At 43.0% G+C, this 15,512-nt stretch overlaps 1 long non-coding RNA gene across 3 annotated transcripts in view; it reads right to left on the bottom strand.

Annotated features, from left to right (window-relative positions):
- Positions 1 to 5,716: 5,716 nt before the first annotated feature.
- Positions 5,717 to 15,512, bottom strand: part of LOC143927696 (uncharacterized) — a 114,428-nt gene continuing 104,632 nt past the window's right edge. For all 3 annotated transcript variants that reach the window (XR_013262303.1, XR_013262304.1, XR_013262305.1), the window contains one exon: positions 5,717 to 9,335. This is a non-coding gene — a long non-coding RNA (uncharacterized LOC143927696). The remainder of the gene's footprint in view (positions 9,336 to 15,512) is intronic.

Raw genomic sequence — 15,512 nt, 5'->3', positions numbered from 1 at the left:
TTCTGGTGTCACCTTGACTTTGGATAGAAGTAACGGGTGCGTAAAAATTGGTCTTTGGATGTCGGTGGCACCTTCAAATTGTAACCCTATAGAGGTAATGTTGATGAAAGCGAAAATTGGCCTTGCTGTAAAAAATTGCAATCATATGCACCTGTCAAACAGGTGCAGAAAAATTGGTCTTTCGGTGTTGGTGGCGCCTTCCCACCATAACCCTATAGAGGTACTCTTGATGAAAGTAAGAATTGGCCTTGCGGTTAAAAATTGCAATTATATGCACCTGTCAAACAGTAAAGTGGTCAATGTAAAGTGGTGTTTGGTGCACTTTAATTTGAGTACTCACACTGCATAGATACACGCCACACATACAGTATAATATACTGCAATATAATGCACCAAACATACAGTGATGCACAGAACTATATGGCAATAAACTTGCAGTAACGCACACAGAAGTAAATGGCATTAAACTTGCAGTAACGCACACAGAAGTAAATGGCATTAAACTTGCAGTAACGCACAAAACTATATGGCATTAAACTGGCAGTAACGCACACAGAACTATATGGCTTTAAACTGATAGTGATCCACACAAATTTATATGGCGTTAAACTGGCAGTAACGCACACAGAAGTAAATGACCTTAAACTGGCAGTAACGCACACAAAACTATATGGAGTTAAACTGGCAGTAACGCACACAGAACTATACGGCGTTAAACTGGCAGTAACGCACACACAGAACTATATGGCATTAAACTGGCAGTAACACACAAAACTATATGGCGTTAAACTGGCAGTAACGCACACAAAACTATATGGCATTAACTGGCAGTAACGCACACAGAAAATCATATGGCGTTAAACTGGCAGTAGCACACAAAGAACTATATGGCGTTAAACTGGCAGTAACGCACACAAAACTATATGGCGTTAAACTGGCAGTAACGCGCGCAGAACTATATGGCATTAAACTGGCAGTAACACAATCAAATAGACGGTGTTCAACCGTCACTACACTGACGCTATCTGAACTGTCCCTACTCTAGCTATACACTACTGTTACTGTTGGTGGGTACTGATACTGCTGACTGGTACTGTTACTGGCGGGTACTGTTACTGCTGGTGAGTACTGGTACTGCTGACAGGTACTGCTGGCGGGTACTGGTACTGCTAACGGGTACTGCTACTGCTGGTGGGTACTGCTACTGCTGGCAGGTATAGGTACTGCTGGCAGGTACTGCTACTGCTGACTGGTACTGCTGGTGATGCTGCTACTGCTGGCTGGTACTGTTATTGCTGGCGGTTACTGGTACTGCTGACAGGTACTGGTACTGGTGGCAGGTACTGGTACTGCTGGCTGGTACTGGTACTGCTGAAGGGTAGTGTTACTGTTGACTGGTACGGCTGGCTGGTACTGCTGGTACTGCTGGCACTGCTGACTGGTACTGATACTGCTGACACTGATTACTGGTACTGATACTGGTGCTGCTGGCACTGATGACTGATACTGCTGGCACTGATGACTGTTACTGATACTGATACTGCTGGCACTGATGCCTGGTACTAATACTGGTACTGCTGGCACTGATGAATGGTACTGCTGGCACTGATGACTGGTACTGTTGGCACTGATACTGGTACTGCTGACTGGTACTGATACTGGTATTGCTGGCTGCCAGGGTCCCGTGTCCCAACCTGCCATCCCCGAGCATCAGTGTGACAGGAAGCATGTGGCTGCAGTAGAGAGCAGAGCCAATGCTTCCTGTCACAGGCGGAGTACATTTGGTATCACTCCGCCTGTGAAGGAGTCAGCGCTATACAGGAAGCATCGGCTCTGCTTCCTCTATCTGCGGCTCCGTTCTTCGTGCTGATGCTCGGAGATGGCGGGTTGGGAACCCACGATCTGGGCTTGCCGACCCGCCATCTCATAGCAAGACATAGCAGGCCACATCAGAGGGCGCCTCGGGCCACATGTGCCTGTGGTTGGGCACCCCTGATTCATGTGAATGAATTATTGCAATTACATGTCTCTGTTTAGTATCACTTTAAGTAACACTTGCAGGTCCCTCTTCCAGCCAGTGACTGGACAGTGAAAGGAGAAGCAGCAGGCTAGTGAGCTAATTTCTCTTTCACTCTGCTCTCTCCTCCTATTAGCATGTTGTATAGTCGTATATTAGCACTGACTTAACTTAACTGATTGGCTCCTTGTGTTGTTTTTTCCCTCCTCCATTCTGACCTTTGCTGTACAGGGTCTGCAAGCTGCTAATACCATGTCAAATTCAGGTACCTACACTGTTTGCATTAAAAACTACATTTAATGATGTGTTGATGATTACAGATCTGCATTCACTTGTGTATTTTATATCTGAGTTCGGCTTAAAAGAAAAATTGAAAACATAATCAAGGTTGTTTAATGATTTTTTTTGTAAGCATACAGCAAACATATGAAAAAAGACATCTGCTCAAAACATTCTTGAATATTCCCCATAATTACCTAGAGTAGAAGTTGCCATATGTGGTTGTGATGCATTTATAGAAAATTAGGTTATAACTGAACTGAAATATTTCTTTGAAAGACGTTACTGAAAACGTTATTGCAGTGTTGCCAACCTATCAGATTGCAATTTACTGACACGACACCCAAAATTACTGGCATCGCCAAGTTTTTACTGACATTTTCAAAAGTTACAAAATTACAGTTTTAAGTGCAAATTTCAGTATTTAGGCTACAAACACATACGGTATGCGATTAGCAATGTGATTTAAGGTAGATATTAGGCTAAAAACATATTTCTTATTATATTTTCAATATAGAGTAGTAAGTAAGTAGCTTAGGAACAGGACTCAGGAGGACAAGAAATTAGAATGAGCGGCACACGCACATGAAATTGACTCTCACTCTCACAGTGGCACTGACAGCAGCGTGCAGCAGCACGGATGATGATGACACCTCACCATCACAACGCGTCTCCTCCTGAGTCACAGTGACAGTCCCTCTCCACACCAGGCGGCCCCTTTAGTACACTCTAGTCTAAACAGCTCTGACAATCCGGCTTCTGGCTTGACTTGCTCCAGTCCAGCGAGATTCCAGCCGCTCCGCTCAGCTCTCTTGCACTATGACATCACATGACATGATCAGGCGCTACCTCTGCCAGCAGACGCTGATGTAAGGAGGGGACTCAGATGACCCTAATGTAAAGGGGAAGGCTTTGGTGACACTGATGTAAGGGGAATGACTCTGGGGACCCTGATGTAAGGAGGGTAGCTCTGGGGACCTTGATGTAAGGTGGTGACTCTGGAGACACTAATGTATGAAGGAGGACTCTGGGGATCTTGATGTAAGAGGGGTCTTTAGGTACTCCGATGTAAGGGGGAACTCTGGGGACCCTGATGTAAGGGGGGACCTGGAAACCCTGATGTAAGTGGGGGACCCTGATGTAAGGGACTCTTGGCTCCCTGATGTAAGGTGTATGGTTGCACTGCTGTGGGGGGGGGGGGGGGTGCCGGACTCTGGGGATCCCGATGTAACTGGGAAGCTCTGGGTCCCCTGATTTAATGGAGTGACTCTGGAGGCCCTGAGGCAAAAAGATGGGGCTCTGGGGACCCTGAGGTAAGGGGGTGATTTTGGGGACCCTTATTTAAGGGGGTAGACTCTAGGGACCCTGATGTTATTGGGTGACTCTGAGGACCCTGATGTCAGTTGGGTGGACTGGTGTAAGGGGGACTCTGATGGAGGTTCTTAATGTAAGGGGGGAATCTGATGTGAACACAACCCTGACTCCTGCACTTTTTTCATTTTGTATTCTGACCCCCTACTGTGCATTACACACTCCTGACTCTGCTCTCTGTGTGTTATGTACTCTTAAACCTGACACTGACTACAGTGTTATGTACTCCTGACCACTGCACTCTGCCCTACGGACTCCAGCACTATGTACACCATATTGTACATTCCGTACTTCTCTCCAAAGTGTTCTCATTATCTCAACAGTTGCTGGTTGCTAAGCAGTCCCTGAATATTTTTCTGAAGTTCTTCTGTAAGGTAGGCTCAGAAAAAGTGTTAACTTTCTGTCTATTTTCAGTGTACACAAATCATATTTAATAGAGGAGTTTTAGGATTGTGCTGATATTTCAATGACTCATGACTGGTACTTGTAACACAGCAATCAAAGCATATTTTATAGGCACAATATAGGCATTGGGGAGGGGGGGGCAATTAAACCTGACCCCCTCACTCGCACCCCCTGCAACAGTGAGGAGGGGCAGTCGTGCTTCTCCTTAACCCATTGCCAGAGGGTTGGGCAGGTAGATGTCAGGGGGGAGGATTGCCTTTACCTTGTCCATGGTGCCCGGCAGAAGCCTCTCCAGCAGCGTGCACAGCACCACTTGCGGTGCTGGAGTTTTCCAAGAAGATGATCTCCGACCCGAAGGGCTTCTTGCAGGCATCTCTTTGGGTGGGAGATCGTCTTCTTGGAGGACTCCAGCACCACGAGTGTGATGAGCCATATCACGGTTTCTTCAATTCATGGCTGAGCAGAGTGACAGCGGTGGGGGCCCCCAAATCTAGTCCTTTCCCCCCTCTATCTATGGATGGGTGTAGCGCTGCCTGGGCTGTCCCTGCGGATACATTAGGCTCTGGCTCTGCTGCTTGCCACTGCTGATCCCTCCTTTCTCAGGTAGATGCTGTAGGAAGGAGCCAGGGCCGTTGCTTCTCTTCCCAGCTGAACAGGGAGGGGGCCCTGAGCCTTAAGACTCCCTGGTCAATTGAGTCCCAGGACCCCCTTCCTGCTTGGTTGGGAGGAGAATCAGGAAGACATTAGCCCATCCTTTTTTTTAAGCCAATTAGAGCCTTAACCAATAATTATGCTCTTCAAAACTTTTTGAGATGGGAATGAGGGACACCTACTAGCAAAAGTATGTAGGCATAGGACACGCCCCCACCACAATCCCTTAAAGGAGAATTAACCCACAAAAAAAGATTAATTAAACACACAAATGCTTTTTTTTTTTTTACCACTACTATTCCTTTATATTGGCTTTTCAAATTTACAAATGCAACAATTTAGGATCTGGATCAAAGATTTAGCTCTGGGAAACACTTTTTGAAAGGTAAATAGTGAATTTTATATACAACTACATAGATCAGACCAAAATGAGGGGCAAATGAGGAGGAATGAGGGACAGAGGCACCAAATCAGGGACAATCCCTCAAAATCAGGGACAGTTGTGAGCTATGGTGGCACCCCTGTGCCCCATATGGAGCAGCTGCCACTGCAGCTCACTACTTGCATCCAGACCAGGGGCGGACTGACCATTCAGCCACTAGGGCACTGCCCGAGGGCCCCGGGCTACTAGGGGGCCCCATCAGGGTTGCCAGCCTCAGTAAAACCAGGGACAGCATGTAAAAATCTGTGTTTTTTTTTACATCTGTCTCTCAAATGTCCCTTACTGACATCCTTTTGGTCTAAAAATCCCAAGATTATAGCTGCCCCACCTCTCCAGTACCTTCTCAGCCAATAGAAACATGTCTGTTTCTATTGAAATATGGAGAATTGCAATGCAAAGAAAACATATAAGAGGCACTTGCAACAAACAATAGTAATATATGCAATGTTATAAGAAACACAATATCACTTGTGTTTACACAAGGAACAATGAGGTAATATACTGAAAATGGAAGGCGATGCTACAGGTGACACACAAAATGCAAAAATATATTAAAAAAGTATAAAAAGTATAAATTTATTGAAAAAAAAATATAGTAACATACAGGTACATTGGTTATATTAAAACATGAGCTCTGTAGATAAGGCAATTACAAGTACATCATAATACAGATGTGGATATACATGAAAAACATAGCATGATATAGGTATATATAGTCATACTGGAGAGCGCCAACGCGTTTCAACCATTGACAGTAGAGGTCTTCTTCTGGGGGAATGAGTAATATACTATCTAATAATGGAAAAGAAAATATTATTTATATAAAATACATAATTACATAAATAGAAATACAATTGGGCTAGGTGTGGGCTAGGGAAGAAGAAAAAAAAAAAAGGGAAGAGAGAAATTAGAAACCCTGATTCAACCAGGAAGACATCATATAAAAACATCATATAAGTGACTAATGATGTAAACAAAATGTTCACTTAGGGCTCCTTGAATAGGAGGGGAAAGAGCTGGTCAGGATTTGGATGTATTCTTCAGAACAGGAGAAGTCCTTCCAGTGGGACCATATATCGTAAAATTTAAGGAAACTGTTAAGATTTTCCATATGTTATATATCATAAATATGTTCTACATAATGTATTTAAATATTTCAGGGAACCAGGGAAAGCGATATTTAAACAGATTAAAATGAATTTTTAACACCCAACTCCAGCCAAACCACTTTTAATTTAATTTAAAAATTATTTTGGTGTGTGAGATTTTTATTGGTTAGATGGATCATCCACAAGGCAACCTGTGCTGGAGGCTAAAGCCTCGTACAAACGATCAGATTTTCGGACGACCCAAAGTCAGTTTTTTGTTGCATGCTAGGCTCATGTCAAAAGTGAAGAGGTTACTCACCATACTAAAATTCTCGTACGACAGAATTCAACTTCAGAAGTGACGTCATGTGTTGACTAGTTTTGTATGTATTCTTTCGTTTCTGAGAATGCGTAGTCTTACGCTTAAGTTTTTGTTTTGTTTTTGTACGAAAACCGTATTAATTAAATGAAAATCAGTGTTGAGTTCACGTACAATTTTTTTTTTTATAGTCTGCACATCCAGCTTTTGTCTGACAAAAAAACGGAATCGGCTGTGGAAAGCACCATACTAACAATTCGAAAGTCGGCAGATAATTTGTCGGACAAAATGTAACTTCTGATTTTCGTATTGTGTGTTCATAGCCTTAAGTTCCAGTCAATGTCAGGGGGTGGTTGGAGTCAGTTAAGCCAGCCATACATGGATTGAATCTCAGCCAGGTCAGTAGGGTACCAGCCAAGATTTGATCCATGTATGGGCAGGCTAGTTGTACTGAAGTTGATTTATTGATTGACTTCAGTACAACCAGTCTGTTGGATTTTTGGCATGTGATTACTATATTTACTATTACTATTTACTATAACCGCTAACAGTAATCATTGTGCTCTGCTGGCCTGAAGCAGGAGGCATTCCCCCATCAACACTGATCGTGTTGATCGGGTAATCAAGCAATTGATTTGTCGATGGCCTGCCTTACAGTCTTTATGCTCCTTCAGTAAATGGGGGACATTTACTTATAGGTGTGCACCATCCTGTCACTTGTAAGCAATCGTAGTCAGAGTGGGAGGGGCCATGCACGTGTAGACAATGCAAATGGTGCAGCTTTACAATCCTTAGGGATGGGCACAGAGAAATGCTTCCTGTCTGGTAAAATATTGTCAACAGAACAGGAAGTGAGGGTAAATCATTTTTAAGCCGGGCTCACACATATGCAAATTGGATGCGGTTTTTCCCGCATTCCAATTCGCATGACATTAGAGTGTGACTGACTCTCAATGGAGTCTGATTACACAGCTCCGGGGCGGCTGTAGTCCGCATTTTAAAAGAGTCCCGTGTGTCTTTGATTTAAATTCAGGTGCGAATTCAGGTAAAAATTTGAACCTGGTGTAACCCCTGCGTGGGTCCCTTACCTGTTAATAGCCGGTGCTGTTGTACATCTGTATTGTCTATGTGTTTAAGAAAAAAAAATTAAAAAGTAAAAAAAAATAAAAATAATTCAGACCTGATTTGCACCTGAATCGGCATACAGGGAAGCATCAGACCCCATGCTGTGAGCCACGGCCCGTAGCATATGTGAACCCAGCCTTAGGGCTCATTCACGCTAGTGGTTTGGGGCAGTAAAACCCCACAGTTGAGCAGCATTTTAACCACCTCCCTATACTGCTCCCCATTAAGATGCACAAGCAGTAGCCAGGGGTGTAACACATGTTGAATGCAACTCAATCAAATGAATGGGGATTCTCTGCAAGTGCCCCACAACCACGAGCTATGCATATGATTGCAGCGCATTACTACGTCAATTAAGGGATTAAAGTAGGTGGTTTAAAGGTGATACAACTGCCTGTCAAAATATGATCGCAGATCGCTCTTCAGAGACCAATGTAGCGTAAAATAGTTGTATAAACTACCTACACTGCCCACATCCTTCCTCTAAAAATCAAAACAGAAATACAATTCCCATGGGACATTTAAGACAGCCGTACTCTGTATAATAAAGAACAGATCTGGGTTACAACTAATAAAAGCATGAGACACACTATTTATGATTATGATATATAGTAGTACTTATGATATAAAGCATGTCACAGAAATACCTGAAGAAAGTTCTCGTTGGGGAAGATGTAGATGATCTTCGATTTCCACCGTCCCCCAAAGTGAAGCCAAGCCCACCCCAGGACAACATGCAACCACAGAGGCCAAAGGAGACACAGCTGGAAAATGTCAGGGAAATATTCTGATATGTATTACTGTCAAAGGATTCCCATATAATTACACCATCATCATAGGGTGTAACTTCAGATATCATCAATGCATGCATGAATGAACCCTAACAGAAGTAAAAACCTGAAAGGGGTTCTAACATTTCCCCACTCTATTCAAAACGAATGCCTTTTACACATGGTTGGACATTCCGACAACAAAATTTGACGGATTTTGTGCTAATCTGGTGTTGCATACACACGGTCGGACAAAGGTGTTGGAAAATCCGATTGTTCGGAACGTGATGACATTTGTTGGATATACACTTTAATTTTCAGTGGACTAACCTTTTATTCCAACTGGAGATCCGGCATATTAATAAAAGGTCTTCTTTATCACAAATGCTTCTGGGAATAGATCCTAGGGTGATGCAAGTATTGCGATAGCAGTCTAAATAGATGCATGCTGTTAGCAAATATTGTACTCTAGGCTTCCCCCTCAATGAGAAAACATTTCCCTCTGAAATAATAAACAGGCCGTGTTTTCACTCAGTGTCAGAAAAGAGATTGTTTAAACAGTGAAGAAAGGGAAATGAAACCAAATGTCGAAAAAAAATTCTAAAGTGCGCCGTGAAAAAAAAAAAAAAATAATAAGCATTTATCATGAAATCGATCTAAATATTTGATTGATTAAGTGGGGTTTGTGTTTGATGGTGGATTACTTTATCAATACAATCTTTTAAGAAACATTCCAACAATCCATTTTAAGTGGTACAGGTCCTCATTTGACATTGAACTGCGACAGGAAAAAAAACAGTTGGGTAAAATAGTATTTTCTGTAAAATCCATCCAGAATGCTGACAACAATGCTTCCATGTTCAATCCTCTGCAAAATAAAAAAAAATAGGAATATATAATAGATTGCTGACAATGCTACAACAGGAAAAAAAATTATTATATTGACACGATATCCTTATTCTCCAAAAATTCTCCATACACATCCATTAACAGAAATAAGGAGCTGCGCTAAAAAAGATTTATGTATAAAACTGTGATAAAAAATGTATAATAATCTAATTGGAATTAGAGGTGCAAACGATATCAAATAAAGAATGTGAATAACAAAACACACCTATATCAAAAAAAATAAATAAATAAAAATCAAATTCCAAATATCATGACAAAATTAATATCATATATGTGCTAAAAAAGTAATTAATAAATAGATAAATTTACAATATATAAATAAATACAATTCATAAGTGGAAATTAATAATTTGATTATGACACTTAATGTAAACAAAATAAAATATTAGTCCATATGTAATGTCCCATCAAGAACCGAAAGAATTCATGCAAAGGGATCAGCAGGAACTCAGTGTAGAATCAAACAAACCACCCGTTGAAGAAGTGCTATAAAGTGTAGAGGATGCCACCACCAATAATAACTCTGGCCACTTACCAGAACCATAGGTCCCTATTATATGGGACCTAAAAACGCATAGATTGATCGTCAGGATTGACATGCAGGATGGCAGACAGGAAATCTTTCACCCCCAGCAGCGGGATGTCAAACAGCGAAAAACAATTCCATATAAAAAAAGAGAAATGCTCGCATAGCGTAAAACCTTTATAATTTATTTGTGTAGTGCATCGATGTAAACTCACATTATCCGAATACAAGAAAAGACATAAAAACATATGAGCCAGCCGGCTCTCGACTACCACCCGTTAGTTCCGGGACTGGCGTAGAACGCGGTGACTTCAGCACGCCGTTCCTCTCTACACGTTTCGTCGCTCCAAAGACATGGTCACGGGATACCCATGACCACGTCTTTGGAGTGACGAAACGCATACATACCAGTACCTATCAGTGCCCATCAGTGCTGCCTATTAGCACCTATTTGTGCCTATTAGTGCCCATCAGTGCTACCTGTCAGTGCCGCCTATCATCGCCACCTCTCCGTGCCACCTATCATTGCCACCTCATCAGTGCCACCTGATCAGTGCTTACCAGTGCTGCCACATCAGTGCCAGTCACCAGTGCAGCTTCATCAGTGCCTTATGATCAGTGCCTACCAGTGCTGCCTCATCAGTGCCACCTATCAGAGCCCATCAGTGCTGCTTCATAAGTGTCCATTAGTCCAGCTTATCAGTGCCCATCAGTGCCACCTCATCAGCGCACATCAGTAAAGGAGAAAAATGTTATAACAAAATATGAAAAGCGTTTTGTTTTGTTTTTTCCAAAATGTTCTGTCTTTTTTGTTTGTTTAGCGAAAAAATAAAAAAGTAAGTGATGAGTAAATACCACCAAAAGAAAGCTCTATTTGTGTGAAAAAGAATTCTAAAAATGTCATATGGGTACAGTGTTGGATGACCAAGCAATTGTCATTCAAAGTGGTGGCAATTTTTTATTTTTTCACTTTAACACAACGCAGTTTATGTGACACAATACACATTAACATGCATGTGTTAACACAACGTGTAGCCAGGTTGCTTTGTTATTGTTGAGTTAGGTGTGGCTGTCCAGGTTGGAGAGAGAAAGGGTTAAGTCTGTTGCTGCTAACATTTTGCATTTGGGGTCCAGACTCCTAGCCTGTGATATATAAAAGGCAGAGATTTGGATCTCAAGGTTCAGGTCTGATCAGTTTGGGTCAGTGACAAGAGATCGGGTCTGTGCTGAGACCTGCCGTTCTTCTATAGAATACCAGTTTTTAGAATTCGCCCACGCTTAAACTTCTCCCATCAAGGTATGCCAGCTATGGACCATATAGGGCTTAACCTGCACAGGTACCCTGTGGCAGCCACTATTAACGTTAGATAGGGAAAGGACGCTCTGGCTTGTTATGTTTATCATGCCCTACTTTTAGTAAAAGTTATTAACCGCAATGTGCCTGAAGTTACTCAAGGGGTGCACTTGGGGTCCTGGCGCACACACACAAGGTTCTGAGTCTGCAACAGCCTGTGCCATTACACTAAAGATTCTAATGACATCTCTGCAACAAAAGGCTAACTGCAACCAGTCATTGGCGTGGTACCTAGAAGGGTGACGGGTTCTTCGGTAGCGAGGTGGTCTGGTGTTATGGCTCCCTCCCTAGCTGTCTGTCTCCGTCAGTCCCCAGGAGCTGACTAGCGTAACAGAGAGTCACAGCCTGATCACTTGGTACAGAACACAAAGGGTTAAGTGAGAAAACATGAGGTCTGTGGCAGGACCCCATTTTGCTACTGGGAGTGAGGTGGCAGAGTATGCTAACTGGTGGAGTGGGCATAAACTCTGCCTCCTAATGCACCATATACACCTATACAAGTGTGTAGGGACATGACATGACACTGCACGCATCTGGCTTACCTTTGATTGACAGGACTGCCATGTTGTTTCATACTTCACATGACTGCAACCCTTGTTGGGTCCCAGCAATGATTAGCACACTTCTGGGCAAGGTGTATACCTGATGCCACGACACATGACTCTTCTGGTTGCCTGGTATAGCCCAAAAGAATCCACCCCAGGGTAGGCCTCCTGTGTGACCCGTACACTTGGCGCCCAATGAGTTAAATGGGGAATACATGGAGGAGAAGTCACCTGTCCATTACAAGACGTGCACCCTAACCTTTCAAACACACAAAACAAGGTGTGAAATCACCTTAAACAATCTTCTGCACCATCTGCAGCAGATCATTTAAAGTGGTTTTATATTTTAGGGCACGCTCATTGCACTGGGAAAAAAACAGTAAGGGACTCTAGGATTGGAAAAGGACCTGGAGGTCCTAGTAGATGACTCAGTAATGGCATGCAATGCCAAGCTGCTGCTAACAAAGCAAACAGGAGATTGGCATGCATTAAAAAGGGGATCAACTCCAGAGATAAAAAAAATAATTCTCACGCTCTACAAGACTCTGGTCCGGCTGCACCTGGAGTATGCTGTCCAGTTCTGGGCACCAGTCCTCAGGAAGGATGTACTGGAAATGGAGCAAGTACAGAGAAGGGCAACAAAGCTAATAAAGGGTCTGGAGGATATTAGTTATGAGGAAAGGTTGTGAGCACTGAACTTATTCTCTCTGGAGAAGAGACGCTTGAGAGGGGATATGATTTCAAAATACAAATACCATACTGGTGACCCCACAATAGGGATAAAACTTTTTCACAAAAGGGAGTTTAACAAGACTCGTGGCCACTCATTAAAATTAGAAGAAGAGGTTTAACCTTAAACTACATAGAGGGTTCTTTACTGTAAGAGTGGCAAGGATGTGGAATTCCCTTCCACAGGCGGTGGTCTCAGCGAGGGGCATTGATAGTTTCAAGAAACTATTAGATAAGCACCTGAACGACCACAACATACAGGGATATACAATGTAATACTGACATATAATCACACACATAGGTTGGACTTGATGGACTTGTGTCATTTTTCAACCTCACCTACTATGTAACTATGTAACTATTTGAGCTGTGATTTTCCAGTGAAAGGTTAGAAAATAAAACAAACCTAAAGCTTCAGTTTGATGCTGCTGATGGGAAGCAGAATTACACAGTATCTCTTGGATAAAATACAGTAATCCCTCAAAACTCCTAGTTCCACCCAAGTGCCATAGCTCTCCCTATTACACACATTTCCCCACTTCAGCTTGCAGAACGCACTGTTGAGCTTTTCTATCCCTTCAGCACATCAGTAACTCTAACATTGCAGGGTACACAGGCCCCTGCTGAGAGTTGATTAACATGGCGATATACCAGCAGGAAGCCCACAGATGGTTCTACTTATAGTAGAAAAGGAATTAAGAAGATATAGCTGTTTACTAGTCTAAAGCTGAAATATGCAGATGGAGCTCCAAATAAACCTTGTGTTTTGTTCTGATATTAGAACATCTTTAAATATAGAATTTTTACATTCTGGTTTCCGGATCTACCATATAATGGGATTGTTAGAGAAGAGTCCTAGTTAAAAAAACAAAACAAAAAAAAAACAGTGAAGGTGGACTAAGTCAGCTGTGTATGGTAGTCAGGGCCATCTTTAAGGCAGGGCAAAAGGGGCAGCTGCCCTGGGCCCTGTCATTGTTGTGGGGCCCAAAGCAGCTGCCTTATACTTGCCAACTATCCCAGTTTACATTCCCTTGTCCATTGAGGTTTTAGTCCTGTGCTGTGTCCCAATATCTGTGTGAAGTGCTGCTACTAATGCTGCCCAGCTCTGACCTATTGTTGTGTACATATGACTCACCTGCAGACCCTGTGTTTACATGTAAATAACCGGCATTCATATGTAAATATCAGTGACATGCATATGTAAATAGCTGAGGCCAACAGCATTGCTATGTAAATATAAGGCAGCATTCAGATGTATCTCATGCCATATGAGGAGATGATGTTCTGTAACCTATAGCAACCAGTGAGCATTATTACTGTACAGTATTCTCTAGCAGCCAATCAACAAGCAGAAATTATGTGCTGTAACCTTTAGCAACCAGTCAGTAAGCAGTAATGATATGCTGTAACCTCTGTCAACCAATCGCTGCCTGATCTGATACAGTAAACTGATTTTAAGTCTAGCTGCTATTTATTGTATGTCTCAGGGAAGGTGGAGAGCGAAATTGCATGGGGGAGGAGGGCCCTAAGAACATTTTTGCCCAGGGTTCAATCAATATTAAAGACGGCCTTGATGGTAGTGTATACTGAAGGGCTTTTCCAAAAACCTGATTATAATGTAGAGATGGGCTTGGGCATGTTCGAAAATCCCACGTGCCTGATCCCGCCAGGAAGCCGACACTGCACACTGATCACAGGCATTGAGACATTTCCAAGCTCATCTCTGATTATAAGGTGTCATTATTTGGAGAAAAAATAAAACTGAATTCTGTAGCGTAGCCTACTACTACTGCAAGGGTTAAATGCTCATTTAGTCTAGGGTGCAAAGATAAGATGTTATACTTACTTTAATCCTAGTTTCAGCCTCCATCCATGCAACCCATCCAGCACTGCCACCTTTCTAAGGTGCTACGAGCCAATGCCGCATGTTTGCCTCCCAAATGTACAATGCGGGGTTAATATCCCTGCACTGAATGTGATGCTGATGAAGGGCCACCTGGAGGTTCAGGTAGAAGAGAACAGTGCTGGAGCCTGCCAGACCAAAGAAGAGAACAGTGCTGAGGCTTGTCAGATTAAAGGATAGGGTAAGTAACGCACCTTTACCCTGCACCCAGGGCAGGACTTACCATTGGGCTTGACTGGGCTCAAGCCCATGGGCCCCGCCCAATAGGGGGCCCCGCCAAGATACATAGCCGAGTGTACTCGGCTCCGCTCACAGTCACGCCCAGTCCCACCCTATGATGGACATAACAAAGGGAATGGGCATAACTGTGAGCCGAGCCGAGTACACTCGGCTCCGCTCGGGACTGTGAGAGGACCCGAGAGCCGCCAAGAGGACCCGAGAGCCGCCAAGAGCTGCCAAGAGGACAGGAGAGCCGCCAAGATACACAGGACTCTGTATCTTGGCGACACCATTTTTAAACTTCAAGACTGCAATGACAGGGCTGCAAATGACACTGGACAAGGCTGCATTGATGGGCATTTAAATGTAAATTTTTTACCTTAAACTTCCCTCTTAAACTTGGGGTGCGTGTTATTTGCCCATAAATATGGTAATATATAGAAGGTAGGGCCCAAAAGTGACTCAAGCCCAGGGGCCCCCACCACCCTAAGTCCTGCCCTGCCTGCACCCCTAGACTAAGCAAGCATTTGCCCTTGCAGTTTTCTAATTCCCGGAGTTCAACTTTGGAACTCCAAGTAAACTCATAAATACACAAATTGAAAGACACATCTGAACTGACTTATCTACCAAGAAATTACAAGTCTGTTAAGCCATTTTTGTGACTCATGCAACCAGAAAATGTAATCCGCAATGTGATTCCGCTTCTTCTGGCATACACTGGTGTCAACCCCACACCCCTAACCACAGCCTGACAAATGGATGCTGATTTTATAAATTATAATTAATAAGAATTGAAAATAGGAAGCAGTTGCAGAACAAAATCTTCTTCAAGCTAATTTCAGAAAAGGGCAGCACTAGGG

This window comes from Lithobates pipiens, unplaced genomic scaffold (genome assembly GCF_037356315.1).
Source record: "Lithobates pipiens isolate NorthernLeopardFrog02 unplaced genomic scaffold, aLitPip1_a1.2 Scaffold_23, whole genome shotgun sequence".
NCBI lineage: Eukaryota > Metazoa > Chordata > Amphibia > Anura > Ranidae > Lithobates > Lithobates pipiens.
This window is presented reverse-complemented; position numbering and strand designations above follow the sequence as displayed.